The sequence below is a fragment of the Pristis pectinata genome, chromosome 11, assembly GCF_009764475.1.
Source record: "Pristis pectinata isolate sPriPec2 chromosome 11, sPriPec2.1.pri, whole genome shotgun sequence".
Classification (NCBI taxonomy): Eukaryota; Metazoa; Chordata; class Chondrichthyes; order Rhinopristiformes; family Pristidae; genus Pristis; species Pristis pectinata.
Window position 1 is genome coordinate 78,459,199 of NC_067415.1, and position 20,674 is coordinate 78,479,872.

The 20,674-nt window shown below is 41.4% G+C and overlaps 1 protein-coding gene across 11 annotated transcripts in view; it reads left to right on the forward strand.

Moving 5' to 3' along the window:
• Window positions 1–20,674, forward strand: part of klf12b (Kruppel-like factor 12b) — a 279,148-nt gene that overhangs the window by 156,623 nt on the left and 101,851 nt on the right. Inside the window, exon 4 of one of the 11 annotated variants that reach the window (XM_052026727.1) lies at window positions 3,606–3,733. The exons of the other annotated variants lie outside the window; for them this stretch is intronic. The gene's annotated coding sequence lies outside the window, so the exon portion shown is untranslated. The remainder of the gene's footprint in view (window positions 1–3,605; window positions 3,734–20,674) is intronic. 11 annotated transcript variants of the gene reach the window in all.

The window sequence follows — 20,674 nt, forward strand, 5'->3', positions numbered from 1 at the left end:
TGGCAATCTCGGAGCAGGGCAAGGATTGCATTGACAGTGAGTGTCAACGTGACTGTGGCAATGAACTATTATCATCCAATTCCTCCCAGCCTTGAATTAGAGCTATTTGCAACATCCCACAGTTTCTCATCTACTGCTGCTTAAGGGAGTGCACTGAATTTTCTAAGTAGGTCTTTTGAAACCACAACCCAGTGGGGACAAAGCCAGCAATCTGAGCATTCCTTGGACTAGTGTGTTTTTCATTGTTCATGCTAGCCACGAGAGAAATCCTCCATGTACTTCATGCTTCATGTAGACAGAATAAATCATCTTTTTTACCATATCTTTACAGATGAACATGGGCAACTGGCTTCAAGATATTTTACCGAGACATCAATAGCCCACTAAAGCCTAATCGCGCAGATAACCTGCAGATAATCATGCAAGTTAAACCTTTGAAGCCACAGCATGAATACCCAAGGGTTTTAATAAGTGATGGTTTTGCAGAATTTTTTGGGTAGAGAGAAATCATTCTTACTATTACTTAATGGGAATAGCAATAACCCCAAAAGAAGCTAAAGTTTGCTCTTTTTGCTATATTTGGTTTGCAGCTCATGCATTCGTGCATGTTTAACCCCATAACTGGGATATGTATATTTAAATAAGTCATTATACTTCAGTTCTGTTGTCACAAATATTTCAATTACACATCAAATCGCACATGAAACAGCTTGGGTCAGAATTAAGAGAATTTGCTGTTTTATCCTTGTAAAATCAAAGCAATAATTAATGGTAGAACACATTCAGTACCCAGGAATAAATAGCTAAACATGGAAACATGTCTTGTGATTATTTTTATATCAGCAGTATCTACCTGTTCCTCACAGTCCAGATACTAATTTGAATGTTGAGCAATGGTAAATTTGAGATCCAACCACTAGATTAGTTGAGCTAATAATATTGTAAAAATCAAAAAAAACTGCAGTGATAGAGTCATACAGCATGGAAATGGGTCCTTCGACCCCACTGGTTCATGCTGACCAAGATTCCCATTTGCCTGAGTTTGGCCCGTATCCCTAAGCCTTTCCTATCCATTCAGTTGTGGAAAGGCGAAACAAAAACAGAAAACGTTGACTGTTTCTCTTTCCACGGATGCTGCCTGACCTGCTGAGTTTTTCCAGTGTTTATTTTTGTTAATAATATCATGTTTGATTTAAGCTTCTAAGCATAAGGGAGCAACTTAAGAAATGGTTAAACGTGGATACTTGGAGGTTTTGCCAGTAGACATTTAAATGGTGAACCTTATTTTGTGCAGGTGCCTTGTTCTCACACAATGTCATATTCGCGTTTCCTTATGAAGATATTTGTGTATTCTTAGCTTCAACTTCTGTCTATTGATTGGCATTAGAATCTTGCATCATTGAAGGACGGTTTGGGTGTGAGTGCAGCAGTGTTGATTTCTCTGTTTTTAATTAGCGTGAATTATTATCATCTATAAATTGTACCAATGGTCAGGATTAAAGCAGTTTGCGTGTTTAAGAGTTCAGATCACTGAAGTTACCTCAATTCTTTTCCCATATTAGGTATTTATGAAAAACATATGCATGTTTGCTCAAGGTTTCATACTTTATTACTTTATTGCTGTTATTTTTCCAACAATGCAGTGACATTTAAAGAAAACACTTAAATCTAGATATATAATTTTTACTGGAAGTTTCTTTGGAGGCAAGTTTCATGTCGGGAGACCATCATAAACGGTGTAATATCAAACTATCCAACCGCGAAATACCCTGGTCAATGCTTATAGTTGATTCAATGAAAAAAAACAGTTGAGTTGTACAACAGGCAGCTAAACAGATAAATCTCATTTTTATAGCAGTTGTATCCTTGAGCCTCAATTTTGGCTATTTCTTGGATTGGCCTTATTCAATATAGCATTCATTTTCTAAATAAATGCCTCCTTTTAGAATTGTTTTTAAGACAGGTTTGTATGTGGATGTTGCTCTCAGGCAATGTGATGGATGAAGTAGTTCAATTTTAAGCTCTTATTGAAGATTCTGGCTGTGTTTCAGAGCTAGTTGAAGAAAGTGAAGACCTAGACTGAGATCAGTGTCTGGCTCCAGTGTTGGGTAACACTGTTATGTCTAAGAATGTAGTATTTAACATGAACACATTTTCTTAACACGCGAAAAAAAAATTAACAGTTCAGTCTAACTGTTGGCTATCCCATGAACTTATCCCCCTTAAGAAATGATGGTAAAAATATGGAAAGATTTTGTATCTAAGACAACTTAATGACAGATGGAAAATAGTTGAGGTTTTACTCCTAATCAATTGTCGTTAATTACTTTTTGAACATTAGTCCTTTAAAATCTGTTTCAAAACAAATCCCTCTCTTAAAGCTGCATCTCCAGATAAATCAAAAGCTCAATGAGCAGTTTAATTATACTTGCTATGGTAAATTGATCCTTTAAAAATCAAATGAAAACCTAAAATGTTTCTGTTGTGTTACAAATATTTATGACCTTCAATGTGGCCAGTGTATCCCTTGCAATTAGATCCATCTGATTGGAGTGGGAGGTGGAGGGAATAGCTGATCGCAGAGGGAGGAGGGAAGGGCTAGCATAGTGGACCTTAACGATAAACTGCCCCTCCTGATCAATAAAAGCACTGGGAGACTTTTGCACACAGAAGTTCTAACCTGCTAGGTTTCCCCTGGGTCGAGGAAGCCTGGCCAACCAAGGTTAACCCTGAAATAAACATAAAAGCTGAGAGACACAGTCACATTAAAGCATTTGAATAAGTGACCCATGCCTGAGAACATATTGACTGCCCACCCCCATCCCATATTTATAGTCATAAGTGGATGGTTTTGAGGTGGTTTGGTTTTGGCTTTGAGATTTTTTGCAAAAGTTTACATCCCATCTGGTGATCATTAAAATCATTTAAAAGGCTTAAAATTCTCATTTATGACTGACACTATGTCTCTTCCTTAAGTTCAAAGGACATTTATCTCAATGATTCAATCATTTTGTTTTTACTCCTGCAGTGCAGTTTTATTGTTAAATTTACATTATTATGTGGTGTACTTTAATGAAAAAAATGTCAAAAATATAGGAGATTGTATTCAGAACATAGAACAGTGCAGCACAGGAACAGGGCCTTTGACCCACGAAGTTGTGCTGAACCAATTAAGATAATGACACCTAATCCCTTCTGCCTTCACATGATCCATATGCCTCCATTCTCTGCATATCCATGTGCCTACCTAAGACCCTCTTAAATGCCTCTATTATATCTTCCTCCACCACCACCCCTGGCGGCACATGACACCCACCACTCTCCGTGTTTTTAAAAAAAATACTTGCCTCACACATCTCCTTTGAACTTGCCCTCTGTCACCTTAAATGCGTACCCTCTCATACTGAACATTTCAACGCTGGGAAAAAGATACCAGTTGTCTGCTCCATCTATGCCTGTCATCATTATATAAACTTCTATCAGGTCTCCCCTCAGTCTCCACCGCTCCAGAGAAAACAACCCAAGTTTGTCCAACCTCTCCTCGTCGTCCATGCCCTCTAATCCAGGCAGCATCCAGGTAAACCTCTTCTGCCCCCTCTCCACAGCTTCCACATCCTTCCTATAATGAAGTGACCAGAATTCAATGCAGTACTCCAGATGTGGCCGAACCAGAATTTTATGAAGCTTCAACGTAACTTCCTGACTCTTGAACTCCGTGCCTTGACTAATAAAGGCAAGTATGCCATACACCTTCTTTACCACCCAATCAACTTGTGTGGCCAGAAATTGGTGAAGGTTGGTCCGATGTAAATAAGGTGCTTCACCTTTAAAATAGAATGGCTTGGAAATATGAACTTCTCAGCACTTTGGAAAATGTGTAGTGTGACTCAGAAGGTTTCTGGATAGAATTGCCCCAGACTGGAAGTTAGATCAGGAGTATCCTGCACAAATCCTTTGTGCGTGGATCAGCTGTTTACTGCATTTGGACGTACGGGTAATAACATCATGGCCTATGCAACATTCCAACATGCATTAAGTTTTGGGCACTCTCTGCCCAATTATCTTTCAATTGTGTTACTTGCTCTGTAGAGATGCAGTTTAAAATTGGTCTCAATGAGCATTTTCCAGCTCTGCACCAGAAACCCAGCTGGGTTAGGTTATCATTAATCTACTTTCTCTCCTTCAGGACCACGGTTCCAATACCCACCCTGACTCCCCTCCCAGTTCATGGCCCTGGTCCATCATCTTCTTCCAGGCCTTGATCGCCCAAGCCAAAGGCCCCAATTCACCCAAACCAAACCCAATCACTGACAGCTACATGACTTCCACTCTAACCCTTGCCCTGCTCACCCCCTTCAATCAATGGCCTGCAGCCCCCCCCCCTTCCCCCACCCAAGCTTCGGATTCACCCGTTTTGCATCTCCTGCTTTCTGTTGGCATTGGTCTTTCCCCCCAACATAAGGCTGCCTCTGTAGAGCTTGGCACCATTTTGTTCTCACACTGTGACCAATTAACATACCTCTCCAGGCACCACTGAATTTTAAGGCCATTATGTTTTTTTTTAACTGTTAAGGGTGTAGAATACAGTTACAGTTCACAATTGTATGTGTATTTGTTAGAAAAAATCTAGAGTGTACACCTCTAAGCCTAATGACATCATACAGTCAATGCAAGTACAAACTAGGGGCTAGGTTTCAGTGCCCTGTGTGACCCAGTGGTACATGATGTTTGAAGTGGCACAACAGAAGCAAGGTCACGACAGTGCTTTGAACTGCAGTGTCATAGCAACAAGTTGTAGAGGTTAGATGCAGGGGAGAGAAAAATCTGCCTAACTCAATTCTTAGCAAAAACACAGAGCATGATTGTCAGAGATTCTGAGCATGTAAGCCTATGATCTCACCGGGGGCAATGACAAATGATGTGATTATATAAATCAATATGACGATACAAGTCTCCATCATTCATCAATCTTGGTGCTCACTGAGAGGTATTGAGTTCCGTGCTGTGACAGCATAAATTCAAAAATTTCGCCCTTCTATCCAAATCCTCCCATGACCTTGGCCTTCCACATCCAGCGAACACCTTCAACTGTGTCATAGAATCAGTCAGCACAGAAACAAGCCCTTCAATCCACCATGTCCATTCTGATGATCAAGTATCCACCCTCAGTACTCCCACTTACCAGCAATTAGTCCCTGGTCTTCTATGCCTGTCCAAGCTCGTCTCAATACTTCTCAAATGCTGTGAGATTCTCTGCCTCCGTCACCTCCCCAGGGAGCGTGTTCCCAATCTTAACCATCATCTGGGTGAAAACATTCTTCCTCAGATCTCCTCTAAACCTTGTACCCCTCAACTTATGCCCCCTAGTTTTAGATAGGCAAAAGTTTCCAACTCGCCACCTTAACCATGCCCCTCATAATTTTGTATCCTTCTGGTATATTGTACATCCTCAATTTCACTAACCTCACAGTGGATTCTCTGCCACCAGTTGCCAAGGTCCCAAAATTTGAAGTTTCCCACTTCTTTGCTCACTCTTTAAACTTGGTTAAATGGGTAGTGTTTTTAGAAAGCTCTCCTATGTTCTGATAGCGGTCCTGTAAGGTGCCAGGATTGTTTAAACACTAAATAAATAATTGAAGAACTTTCAAGAGTTCAGAGGGGTTAGATAAGCAAAGATGGGAGGTAAATTGGTTTAATGATTAAAAATTATCACAAGCCTGCAATTGTTTAATACCTGTATCACCCCTTCATTATGCAATATGGATTATTTTTATGTTATTTTCTGCCAAATAGGGGAAAAATAATTTATTTTTATGTAACTCCTCAAGGCATGCCTTGGAACTCTATAAAGGTGCTTTAGATTGTTAATTCTATTTTGAAGTCCACACCTATCACATTTATTTCGATAGGATCTTAGAGAAATCTACTGCAGCATTCCAGAGAAGGGCAGTGGTTGCTATCCCAAATAAAGGATTAAGCAGTATGACCAAGAAGTTGTTGCTATCTGGCAAGGCAACATGTCATAAGTAGTAGTGAGCTGAATAACCAGTTAATTTTTTTCTTGATTGAGTTGTTTGAGGACAGAATGTTGGTCACCAGACCTTCCTCTAATTGGTGCCCTGATGTGTTTGAGGCTCACTCAGATTTGCAGTTTATTACTTCACCTGAAGGTCATCAATCTTTGATGTTCCTGCTGTACTGCAGTTTAGTACCAAAGTAGATTATATGTGTTAAACTCCTGGAGTTGAAGTTGATGGTATAATCCTTTCATTCAGAGGAAGGAGATCTCCAACTGAGCTGCAAGTCAAACAACAATGGTTAGGAGGTTGCCGTACTCTGACTTCCAACTGTTGCACTGGTACCTCAAAGCCATTGAGGGAGCAACAAATCTCTTCCAACATCCTGAGCTGGTTCAGCTTCATACCTTCCTATTCCAAACCTTGGTCAGATTTCCAACGATTCTATCATCTGTAAAGGTTCTTCTGTTGTGAGGAATGGGCATGATGTCTGATTAAAATATATTTTAAGATTGACATAATTAAATACAAACTAATAGATGACAAAGACTGTTGGTTCTAGGCTAAGAATTTGGGAATAAACAGGAAGATCATTAAAGATGGAGAGGCAATATTGTTGTTCAACACCAATAAGCAAATTCTTCCACAATTGAAAGCATCGTCCTCTAATCCTCCACAAAGTGAATCTATAGTTCCTGTTATATTTTTTGGAATTATGTTGCAGCAGAAAAAGTTATTGGAAACAGTTTATATCCAGATATTCTGTGGGATGGGTTAACACCTACACTGTCACTGTGCATGTTAACAGACTGGACAGCAGAAGATTTGCTGTCTTGTGATATCCACTTGTTTCATAGGCACGAAGACTGGTGTACCCAAACATACTTGAACATCAATTTCTCAGCATTATATCCCTCCCTCAACCATCAATATTGGATAAAAAGACACTTTTGAAATAAGGTGCAATTATTGCAAAATGCCGGAGGTCCATATTAAAACTCTCTATTGTGTTTATTGCAATAGTTATGTAAATTGGGAATTTTTGATTTTGTCCAGAGCGATACTTAAAATATTTATGATCGTGTCATCCACAAACTCCTATCAAAATGCACAATAAAGATTCTTTGCCTTTATCCCTTGCATACTGGACAACCTTAAAGCAACCTCTCCATTGCTCTCCTCTGAATGTGTTTTATACCCATCTTTGTGATCTCTCTAAATGAGATTCTCAATTTGTTACCAGTTTGCAGTGAACTTCCTCCTGACTTTTACTTTGTCAGTCGGTTAAGATTGTTTAGACTCATTTCACATAAATCAGCAGTGAGAAGATTTCAGCTTATTAAGTTCAGCTGCATTAAGGCCCATGTGCCAGAAATGGGCAAATATTAATTCAGTCAGCCATCTAAACTTGCACATCACTTTACATTGGTTTGGAAAGATGTCAGGCATTGGTTGGAAATGGTTTCCAGGCTTATTTGAGTAGCTCAGAATTACATATTTTGATTTTTGTACATTTTCATGCTAACAAAAATATATTTGTATTTCAATACAAAGCACTAATTTTATTGCGATCAGCTAGCATTTCTTACAATAAGTGTAACTTGCAAACACCCAAAGACATGGAGCTTAACCTAGTGGAACTTAACCTAATGCACCCGCAGTGATGAATGTGTTCATTCAACTTTCATTACTATATTTTCATCCATTGTATCATTGCAGCATGTTTTGCATTAAATTTTTGAATTTACTATTATCTCGGGTATTAGTAATTTTTTTTATTATTTAAAATAGAAATGTTTCAGTATTGTGAAGAATGTTTGTACATCTGAGCTAAACTTTGCAGACTGTTTCCCAAATGATGCTTGACTGATATCAATCCAAATCAATGTTAAAAAAAATCTATTAAGAATTGGAATCTTTATCTGCCAGTGATATATAAATCCTGAATGAAATGGTTTATTCAGTATCTGATAATGTTATGTCAGTGCCAACATATATTTGGTTTATTGGCATAATTGAGGAATGCCTTATGCACAAATTATGTCGCAATCATCATAACATTTTGGCCCAGATGTTTCTGAGAAGTGTTTCATGTGGAACTACCAGCTTTTCCCTCTGCACCATTAGGAAGCTCCACACCTGCACAAGCCATCTCCCAGGCAATGAAGAGCCTAATCTTAGTTTTGGTTTCCCAGTTGACAGATGAGATTTCTCTATGTTGAGCAAGTGTTGGGCCACCTCCTCCTAGCTCTGCAAGTTCTGGCTGTCACCTAACAAAGGCTGAAACACCACTCTAATTTTTTTTCCAAAATCCATGTAGCTTCAGGGAACTTGAGTTGCATCTCCCAGTTCTGCTGCTGATGACCCCACCCTATCTACCTTTGACATATACTGAAGTCTAGGATCCAATTCTGTGCGGTTTCCTGAGGTTGTGCCTGTGCAGTACGTACACTGGACCCAGATAACCCTTGGACCTGGGATATTAGATTGCTGGGAGAAGAGAACTCATAGAGAGCAACTTGAGGAGGGACTATGACCTTGAAAACATGAAGAACAAAATCTGAATGAGTCATCCACATTAGTTGCGGAAGTTAGAGCCAGCAAGGTAACTTATATAGTCATCTGTGCAGAACAAATAGAATGCAAGTCTCAAGGTGAAGGTGGGGAGGGAAAAGGATGTGCATCTCCTGGTGAGGATGCTTCTGGAGAGGGCATTAGAGAAGCTGGAGAATGGTGTGGGCTCAGGACTAGGGTCTGGGGAGCAAACAGAAATTCTGCAAGTACACCCAGGTGTACAATCCTAACTCAAGCAGTGGAAGTATTTCTTCAGCCTCCATTTCTATGTGACTTTTAAGTTACGTTTGTCCTACCAAACATTAGAAACAAAAGTATAGTGATGTTATTGCCTTAAATTTGTCTGGGGTTGTGGCAGAGACATTTGCAGACTGCATTTGCTGACTAATGATGACAATTAGGATTTAAGGTGAGGTTGAAATTCCCTGAATTACCACCTCTTTCCATCATTTTTAGTGAAAAATATTGTGCAGATAATAATAACAATAAAGCACAAACCATTATTTGGATTGTGTGCAAGCCACAACTACAGAAAGAGCTTATTTCTTCATACACACTGCAGACCCATTGAGTACTGGGAGAGGTGCCAAATAACCTCTGGGTTTCTTCTGCTTTTGGCACCAACATAGCTGTATAAACTATCCAGCATTTAGGGAGCTTTGCTTTCGACTTCCAGGCATCCCCCTTTGGGTGTTGTATCAGCCCAGCCTGTTGCCACTTTGCCCTTTAGCTGGAAGGATTGGTGATCTCGTTCCTTATTGTCAGTAATGTTATGTGGTCAAGTGACAAAGCTTTTGGAGAGCATCCTGTTGGCTTTTCCTTCTACCTGAGATAAAACTGCCAAGGGTGCACAGGAATGATTGCCACAGCATCAAAATTCAGACAAGGTGGGTGCAGGAGGAACCCTAGACTCAGATCATAGGAGCATGGAGGAACAGGGTAGGGGGTCAGAATAGGATATCCTTTTCGTTGGGAGGGTAGGTATGTGGCACATTGTGGAGACTTGGAGCAAAGATTTTGTTGGGGGCAAGGTGATGGTAAATCTGTACATCAGGGAAGATTAGAGGCAATCAGGGGGTTGATGTAATAAGGGTCGAAAGGTTCTTCCCTGCCAGCCTCCTTCTTGATGTTGCAGGACTAAGACCATGTTGTCCCAGGAGTGCCTAACGATGGGCGCCACAGGACAATAGGGCCCACCTTCTCCAGGTAGGCCATGTCGTCCACATTTGGAACAATTTACAGTGGTCAATTACCCTACAACATGCACGTCTTTGGGATGTAGGAGGAAACCAGAGCACCCAGAGGAAACCCACGTGGTCACAGGAAGAATGTGCAAACTCCAAGTTGGCAGTACCTAAGGTCAGGCTTGAACCCAAGTCTATGGCACTGTGAGGCGGTGGTTCTACTGTCTGTGGCATTGTGCCACCAGTTTTGCCAGAGCCACTTTGATCCTGTGAGTAATAGGCTCAGTTCTCCCAAATTTACACTAATTTTAACATAGAACATAGGACACTACAGCAAATACAGGCCCTTCGGCTCTCAATGTTGTGCCGACATTTTATCCTGCTCTAAGATCTATCTAACCCTTCCCTCCCCACATAGCTCCCCATTTCTCTATCATTCATGTGTCTCATCTAAGAGTCTCTTAAATATCCCTAATGTATCTGCCCCCACAACCTCTGCCAGCAGTGCGTTCCATGCACCCACCACTCTCTGTGTAAAAAAAAAACTTAGCCTTGACATCCCCCTTATACCTTCCTCCAATCACCTTAAAATTATGTCCCCCCGTGTTAGCCATTGTCGACCTGGGAAAAAGTCTGTTATTTTGTATTAAAAAGGCCTGGTGTCCTGGGTTAATAGGTATAGTTAAGCAAATACTTTGTGAATTTGTGACACTTCCATAGTTATTAAAAGATATCTCCCTGAAACTGCCTTCTAAACTTGGTGAAATTAGCTGGAGTGAACATTACACCAGCATAAATTAGCTCACCACCATTCACCTCACCTCTGTTTGTCCATATGAGGCTGGCCATTGCAGTAAATAGTCCTTAAGTCTCAGAATTCAGGGCTTTTGGTTGTATTGTGGCCAATTTTCTGCTACCCTCTTTTAAAATGAGGGAAGGTTTTGCCCAAAGACTGAATATGGCAGCATAGTCTCTGTCAATCATGATGATATGGTTTAGTTGCCGTGGAGAGTTTGACTCGGTCAGTCAGTCAATAACAGTGTCCTGTTTGCAAGTCAAAAACAGCATTGGATTTAAGATAAAACTACAAACAAGCACTTTCCTGAACTCCTGAAGATATCCTTATCACTAACCCCAGACACTGGGACAATCAGAAATTGTCAAATAAACAAACAGTTCTTAGTAGCATTTCTCTGCACCTGTACGTGCAGTAGAAAATATAAAATGGCTTGAAATACTACTGAGATGTCCGTCATCCACTCCCTCCACTCTTTCCGTTTGTATTCACAATCCCTTGTATCTTTTGAGGAACAAACTTCTGGGGGAACTAAGTGGGTCAGGCAGCATCCGTGGAGGGAAATGAGCAGTCTGCATTTCAGATCGAAACCCTTCATCTGGTCTGAAAGAGCAGAGGGGAGATAGCCAGGATAAAGAGGTGAGGGGACTCAACTTTCACCTTTTTATCCTGGCTATCACTCCTCTACTCTTTCAGTCCAGGTGAAGGGTCTAAACCCAAAATATCGACTGTCCATTTCCCTCCACAGTTGCTGCCTGATTTTCTGGGTTCCTCCAGCAGTTTTTGCTCCAGGTTGCAGCATCTGCAGCCTCTTGAGTCTCCTTTGTATCTTATTTCAGGTTTTGTAATCTCTTGGTGTTCCTTTGGTAAATGGTTTATTATTGACACTTGCACCGAGATACAGTGAAAAACTTTGCTTAGCATGCCGTCCTATACAGATCATTTCAAACATAAGTATGTCGAGCTAGTACAAAAGGAAAAGCAGTAACAGAATGCAGAATAAAGTGTTACAGTTAGAAAATGCAGTGCAGGTATACAAATAAGATGCAAGGGCCACAGCGAGATCAACTGAGAGATCAAGAGTTCATCTTTATCACACAACAGGTCCGTTCAAGAGTCTTGGCTCTCTCCATCACAAGCCCACCACTACCTATGCCATAATACGCCTATGTACTACTCAATCCTGTCCTCCCATCCCAGTCCTATTCTGATCCCCTAAGACACACCCCACAACCACACCCCTGCTGACTTGTGCCTGGTGCCCACCTCGTGAGATGAAGACCAGCTGGTAGATATTTGAGCACAAAAATATGCAGCGTCTCCTTTTCTAATTCTCAGCCTCTGTTTTCATGTGGGATTGCCCAGCTTGTTGGCTTGTTTCTTTTGCTTGAGTCCCACTGCGGAATTTACCAATTCCTGGAAAATTCTAATCTGGACATCTGGATCTTTTGCAGATTCTCTTCTCCTGCAAGCATTTCCTCCTGACTGTCCCCAGAGTGGGATGGGCCAGATTACATGTAGTGTGCTCTGAATGTGCCGTTTATCCAAAAATCTTTAATTGTCATTCCTTGCTGTATGATGTCCCATCTGTTGCCTCTTGCTGCCAGTGGCAACTGTGAGCTAGAAGTTTGGCAATCCAAGCCAGTGCTTGCTTTGATTGTTAACCCTCAGCTTAATGTAGGAGATGTATGCCTCATTATTTGTCCTAGATGTACAATCAGGCTGTTACAGCTTTGTCTCCCTTATCTCCAACCCCCATTGTCACACTTGGTTTCCAGGAGTAGCTCACTTCTACCTAAAGGAAGAGCGCTGGAATCTGTGAAATCAGTTGACTGCAATACAATAAAGGATAATGTCAAACAAAAGGCAAGAGAAATTACCTGTTTAATACACATGCTTGCACAGTAGTTAATATTCTGGACGAGCATGCAAAGGCTTGGACTATTGATCTGGAGAGTTGAGTCCAAATCCCATCACAGAAGCTAGGGAATTTAAGTTCAAGTAGTTAAATCAATCTGGAATTAAAAATCTAGTCTAATAAAGATGACCCATGAAACAATTGGGATGTCTTAAAAGCCCATCTAGCTCCAGGGCAAGAAATCTGCCATCCCTCCCACGCGCCTGGCTTAAAAGTGACCCCAGATCCACAGCAATGAATTATTCATGGAAATCAATGGGTTCAAGGGTAATGCAAGGTGGGCAATAAATCTTGGTATAAGTAGCAAGGTTCACACCCTGTGAACAAATTTAAAAGAAACTCCATCATCCCAACCAAAGTAAACTTAGTGTTAATGTGTCGGGTGATGACATTGTGTAGTGTTTCACTCTCCTGACTCTTGGCATCCATTGTCTGCTTTTTACTTATGAAACCCTACTGATATGTTCCTTGTGCAACGTGACTTTCCTTTGAGCCAAGAGGCTCATCAGTCATTGATAATATTAAATTATTGCCTGGACTTCACAGCTAATCTTTGCACTGTTTGTAACATTGTTTGAAAAGATACAGCATTTGTACAGAAAAATCAAAAAAAAAATCTGCAGGTTCTGGGAATCTAAAACAAAAAACAGAAAATGCTGGAAATACTCAGCAGGTCAGGCTGCATCTGTAGGAAGAAAAACAGAATCTTTCAGGTTGGAGACCCTTCATCAGAGCTAAAAAGGAGACAACAGAAGCTTGGAACAAACAATTTACTGGGAGGAACTCAGTAGGTTGAGCAGCATTTGTTGGAGGGTGGGGGGGGGGGGAAGAATTGTCGACACTTTGGGTCAAGACCCTGCTTCAGATCTTCTGGGTTCATCCAGCAGGTTGTGTCTTCTACAAAAGAAGCTTGTAAAGATGCAGGGAGGGAGAGGGAGGGTAAAACCAGGGTAAGCTGTAGACAAGGTTATCTGGTCAATGAGTGAATGGGAGCAGTTAGAGGGTGAGAACATAGACAACAGAACCTCAACAGAAGAGTGTGAGAGTTGCAAAATGCAGAGCAGGAGGATGTGCCTGGCAGGTTGGGCTGGGTATTTCCATCACTCCCAGAGAGGGAAAACAAGAGAATAAATGAGCTGAGCTAATATTACAGAGGGATATCTGGTACAGACTGAGAAATCAAGTTACCTGAAGTCATAGGATTCAGTATTAAGTCCAGAAGGCTGCACAATGCCCAGGCAGGTCTGTTCATCAAGCTTGTGTTGGGCCTCAGTGAAGGAGACCACAGACCTACAGTATATCCTTCCTTTTGTGGGAAAATGAGAGGTCATCCCCTTTGGGAAAATTTAGAAAATGGTATTTATGAAATGGTGAAAGATTAAAGGGTGTAGATCTTCCAAGGGGAATTAGGTGTTCTTGTATGCAAATCACTGAAAGTTAATATGTAGGTACAGCAAGCACTTTGGAAGGTATATGGAACATTGACCTTTATTGCAAGAAGGTTTGAGTACAAGAGCAGATTTGTCTTGCGCATATAATCTGGTGCGACAACATTGGGAATATTATGTGCAGGTCTGGTCTCCCTAAGGTTGTAAGGATGCATTTGCAAAAGATTCACAATATTGATATCTGAGGTGGCAGGATTGTTGTATGAGGAGAGGTTATATACAGGCTGGGGCCTGTGTTCTCTTGAAGAATGAGAGATCTCATTGAAACATAAAATTTGTACAGGGTGTGGAAGGGTAGATGTAGGAATGATGGTTCCCCTGGCTGGATTGTCCAGAACCAGGCTCACAGTCGCAAAATAAAGACTTGGACATTCAGAACAGAGATTAGAAGACATTCTTCACCCAGAAGTTCTCTACTCGAGCGCTGTGGAAGTTCAGTCACTGAGTTTATTCAAGACAGATTAGTACATTTTAAGGTATCTGTGGAATTGAGTGGTGGAGTTAACACTGCAATCTGGTGCTGAGGTAAAAGATCAGCCATGATCTTTTTGAGTGATGGAGTGATCTTTTTGAGTGATCAGCCATGATCTTTTTGAGTGATGGAGCAGACTTAATGAGCCGAATGACTCACTTCTGCTTTTATTTCTTATGTTCTTATGTAGTGAGTTAGAAGTTTGTCCTTGGTTGCCTGTGCAAGATATAGCAGCATGTGCAGTTTATACTCTTGTTTCCAAAATTCAGGTCCATTAACTACAACAGAATCAGGACACCATGCACACTTGCTATTGCATCGCACATTTAGCACAGGCGGCCGAAGGAGAAATTTCTACTTCATTATATTGTTCTTTCTGACATACCAGAGCAGCCTCATTAGTAGTCTCATTCCTTGTACTGAATGACTTTGTTGTCTGCCTGCAGGGTAATTGGAATGACTGAACGAAACGTGAGTCAGTCTCTGTTGGAAAATGGAAACGTATAATGCTGCGTGCTTTCTGAGAATGAGATATAGGGCCTCAGTTTAGAGTGTTACCAGACTCATCAATATTGCCTCTCTGATAAGAAACTAGTTTTACTCAGGATAGCGGGTGTTCTCTTGTAATCTCCTAAACTGGGGTGTTGCAGTGGCCTTAAAGTGACAGCATTCCTTAATTTGGTCTTGCTGGTGCAAGAATCTTTAATGTTATGCCTGCCAAACATTTATTATAAGATACTATCAAAAAGCAGTTTGGAATAGAGTGGTGCTTTAATTACCTTGTCTGGGCCCAGGGTGAATTGGAAGCTGTTGGACATTGCTAACCAAGTGTAGCCTGCCAAATTCCTTATAATGCTGGCAGTGCAATGTCTATCATTGCTGCAGGCTAAGGTAGGGAAGGGAAAAAAAACAGTGAATTTGATTTGAAGAAGAACCTTCTACCTCCCTTCTAGATCATTAAGGGGGGATTTGTTTATCACTTAAAGCAGTGTATCATTGTTATTGTCTCATAAGTGTGAAAATTGCTGAGAAATGCCGTCCTTCTGATTTTATTCCTTCCTGCATTGTGGCCATTTCTAGCAAACCCAATATTTTATGCTCATCGCAATTCTTTTTGACAAAGCAATGGTCAGCTGCCTTCTTAAACTTCACAGTATGTGGTGAAGGTTGAAGCAGAACGCTGTTGGTATAGCGTACCAGAATTTTTACCTTGCAATAAGGGGAAGATATAAGGGGGATGTCAGGGGTAAGTTTTTTACACAGAGAGTGGTGGGTGCGTGGAACGCACTGCTGGCAGAGGTTGTGGGGGCAGATACATTAGGGGCATTTAAGAGACTCTTAGATAGACACATGAATGATAGAGAAATGGAGGGCTATGTGGGAGGGAAGGGTTAGATAGATATTAGAGCAGGATAAAATGTCGGCACAACATTGTGGGCCGAGGGGCCTGTACTGTGCTGTAATGTTCTATGTTCAAATTTGTGATGCATTGGTTGTGCTCCAGTGTTTTTAAACTCCGTTCATGAGGATATTTTGTTAGCATTGCTCAGGCGACACTTTTAGTGAATGAAATACAGTCAGGCCATGCATCCTCTGCTTAGTATTATCTCACTAAAGTTGATTTAGTAACAAGAGTCTTTGTATGAGTGAACAATTCAGTCCACTTTTCACTTTGATCAAGATCCACATGTAGGCTGCTCTGGAAGGGTAGATCACATGGAATCCCAGGAGAGCTGGCTAATTGGATACACAGTTGGCTTGATGGTAGAAAGGGTGATGGTGGAAGGTTGTTTCTCCGACTAGAGGTCAGTGACTAGTGGTGCGCCTCAGGGGTCGGTGCTGGGCCCATTGATGTTTGTCATCTACACCAACGATTTTGATTATAATGTACAAGGCATGGTTAGTAAGTTTGTAAATGACACTAAACTAGGTGGTATCATGGACAATGAAGAAGATTATCAAGAATTACATGGGTATCTTGATCAGCTGAGTACATGGGCCAAGGAATGGCAAATGGAGTTTAATTCGGATAAGTGTGAGGTGTTGCATTTTGCAAAGTCAAATCCAGGTAGGATTTTCACAGTGAATGGCAGGGCCCTGGGGAGCATTGTAGAACAGAGGGACCTTGGAATACAGGTACATGGTTCACTGAAAGTGGGGTCACAGGTAGGCAGGTTGGTGAAGAAGGCTTTTGGCACGCTGGCCTTCGTAAGTCAGGGCATTGAGAATAAAAGTTGGGAGGTCATGGTGCGGTTGTACAGGAAGCTGGTCGTAGAGCAATACAGCATGGATACAGGCCCTTCAGCCCAACAGGTCCATGCTGACCACAGTGCCCACCCAGCTCATCCCAGTTTCCTGCGTTTGGCCCATATCCCTCTAAGCCCTGCCCCTCCATGTACCTATCCTAGTGCTTCTTAAATGATGCTATTGTATCTGCCTTAACCACTTCCTCTGGTAGTTCATTCCATCTACTCAACATCCTCTGTGTGGAAAAAGTTGCCCCTCTGGTCCCTTTTAAATTTCCCCTCTCAGCCTACATCTCTGCCCCCTAGTTTTGGACTCCCCTGCTGCGGTGAGGCTGCACTTGGAGTATTGTGTTCAGTTTTGATTGCCCTGCTATAGGAAAAATTTTATTAAACTGGAAAGAGTATAGAAAAGATTTACAAGGATGTTGCCAGGACTTGAGGGACTGAATTATAGGGTGACATTGGACAAGCTAGGACTTTATTCCTTAGGACGTAGGAGACTGAGAGGTGATCTTACAAAGGTGTATAAAATCATGAGGGGCATAGATAGGGTGAATGGACTCAGTCTTTTTCCCAGGGTTGGGGAATCAAGAACTAGAGAACACAGGTTTAAGGTGAGAGGGGAAAGATTTAACAGGCACCTGAGAGGCAACTTTTTTTACACAAAGGGTGTTATGTATGTGGAACAAGCTGCCAGAGGAAGTGGTTGAGGCAGGTACAATAACAACTTTTAAAAAACAGTTGGGTAGGTACATGGAATGGAAAGGTTTAGAAGCTTATGGCCCGAACGCTGGCTAATGGGACTAGCTTGGATGGGCATCTTGGTCAGCATGGACCAGTTGTGCCAAAGAGCCTGTTTCCATAGAAACCATAGAAAAACTACAGCACAGAAAACAGGCCATTCAGCCCTTCTAGTCTGTGCCGAAACATTATTCAGCTAGTCCCATTTACCTGCCCCCAGCCCATACCCCTCCAGACCTCTCTCGTCCATGTATCTATCCAATTTACTCTTAAAAGTTAAGAGCAAGCCCTCATTTACCACATCAGATGGCAGCCCATTCCACACTCCCACCACTCTTTGAGTGAAGAAGTTCCCTCTAATGTTCCCCCTAAATCTTTCCCCTTTCACCCTAAAGCCATGTCCTCTCGTACTTATCTCTCCTAATCTAGGTGGAAAGAGCCGACTTGCATTAACCCTGTCTATGCCCCTCATCATTTTATAAACCTCTATCATATCTCCCCTCATTCTTCTCCGCTCCAAGGAATAAAGTCCTAACATGCTCAATCTTTCCTTATAACTCAAATCCTGAAGACCCGGCAACATTCTTGTAGATCTCTTCTGCACTCTTTCAATCTTACTGACATCCTTCCTGTAGTTCGGCGACCAGAACTGCGCACAATATTCTAAATTTGGTCTCACCAATGACTTATACAACCTCACCAAAACAATCCAACTCCTATACTCAATACTTTGATTTATAAATGCCAGGATTCCAAAAGCCTTTTTTACAACCCTGCTTACCTGTGACTCTACTTTCAAGGAATTATGTATCTGAACTCCCAGATCCCTTTGTTCCTCCGCACTCCTCAGTGCCCTACTATTTACTGTGTATGTCCTCCCTTGATTTGTCCTTCCAAAATGCAACACCTCACACTTGTCTGCATTAAATTCCATTTGCCATTTTCTGGACCATTTTTCCCTTTGGTCCAGATCCCTCTGCAAGCTTTGAAAGCCTTCCTCGCTGTCCACTACACCTCCAATCTTAGTGTCATCCGCAAACTTACTAATCCAATTTACCACATTATCGTCTAGATCATTGATATATACAACAAACAACAATGGCCCCAGCACAGATCCCTGAGGCACACCAGTAGTCACAGGCCTCCAATCTGAGAAACAACCATCCACAACCACTCTCTGTCTTCTCCCACTCAGCCAATTTCGAATCCAGTTTACAACCTCTCCATGGATACCCATTGACTGAACCTTCTGAACTAATCTCCCATTTGGGACCTTGTCAAAGGCCTTACTAAAGTCCATGTAGACAACATCCACAGCCTTACCTTCATCTACTTTGTGACCTCCTCAAAAAACTCCACAAGATTCATTAAACACGATCTACCACGCACAAAGCCATGCTGATATCCTTAATCAACCCTTGGCTGTCCAAATACTTATGTCCTATCTCTCAGAACACCTTCCAATAATTTACCCACTACTGATGTCAGGCTCACTGGCCTGTAATTACCCGGTTTACTCTTCGAGCCTTTCTTAAACAATGGAACACCATGAGCTACCCTCCAGTCCTCTGGCACTGCACCCGTGGCTAAGGACATTTTAAATATATCTACCAGGGCCCCCGCAATTTCTACACTAGTCTCTCTCAAGGTCCGAGGAAATATCTTGTCAGGCCCTGGGGATTTATCTACCTTTATTCGCTGTAAAGCATCAATTACCTCCTCCTTTTTAATCTCTATATGTTCCATGACACTAGTGCTTGTTTCCCTTCCTTCCATATCCACGATGCCAGTTTCCTGAGTAAATACTGGTGCAAAAAAACTGTCTAAGACCTCCCCCATCTCCTGAGGCTCCACGCATATACGACCACTCTGATCTTCTAGGGGACCAATTCTGTCTCTTACTATCCTTTTGCTCTTAATATACCTGTAGAAACCCTTTGGGTTTACCTTCGCATTATCTGCCAAAGCAGCCTCATGTCTTCTTTTTGCCTTCCTGATTTCCTTTTTTAGTATTTTCTTACATTTCCTATACTCTTCAAGTGTCTCATCCGTTCCTAGTTGCCTATACCTGCTATACACCTCTCTCTTTTTCTTAACCAGCTCACTAATATCCCTTGAAAACCAAGATTCCCTATGCTTGTTACCCTTGCCTTGCCTTCCGTGCTGTATAACTTTATGACTCTATGACAGAACAAAATTATATTTTTTTGCAAAAGTATCTTGTTATCTTAAATCTCTAAAGAGATATTATTGCTGTGTTGATGTGTACACTCACCTTGGTTGAGACCAGACTTTATCATTTCCGCCCTGTATTTGAACCATTGGGATAAAGCAATCAAGTTTTTGGTTCAGAACAATTTTATGAATGACAATCTATTCTTTAAAAGCCTTTATTGAAAAGGAAATTGCTGTTATTTCCAGCCTCTATTTTATGTAAGTAATGGATCTTTATAGAGTTTAATACACCTTTTCAATGAAATGAAAATGTACATACATCAGCTGATCTTTCATTAACCAGCACTGGTATTAGTACAGTTGTTTTGCTCATGTTCTGTTCCATCCTGTGGCTCCTTCTGAAATTTCAGAATGATTGACAACCTTCTTGAGTTCAAGTTCATTGTTGTCATGGGTATACATACATACACAGGGTATAAATGCCATGAAAATGAGCTTTTTGCAGCAGCAACACAGTACATTACAAAGAAAACATAAACTTGAATTAATATAAATTATACGTAACTAACACGTGCAAAATAAACAATTAACTGAACATAATGACACTTGTGCAGGATTGAGAGCGAGAGAGTAAAATATTGTCGGAGGTATTGGCAAGGCTTTTCAGGTTGGTTCAAGAACCTGGTGGCAGTGGGGAAGAAGTCGTGGTTCAGGTGAAGAAATTTCTTCTGGAATATCAGGAGTTTGTGCTGGTAAATGGTTTGAGTATGGGCTCCCCTTTATTCTCAAATCCCTTGATGACCTTGCCCATCCCATTCTCCTGCAGCCCCACAATGCCAGCGTACCTGTGCTCCTCCACTTCTGGCCTCATGATCATCCCCACTGGGCTGGTGCCTTCAGTTACCAACTTCCCAAGCTTTAGCGATTCCTTTGTATACCTACAGCCCTCTTTCTTCCTTTCAAGTGTCCATAAGACCCAGCTTTGGTCATTTCTCCCAATATTTCCTTTTGTGATTTGTTGCCAACTTTTGATGATTCCTTTATGAAGGACCTTGAAGTGCTTTGCTTTATCAAAGGTACTCGGCAGATCAATACTGTTGCTG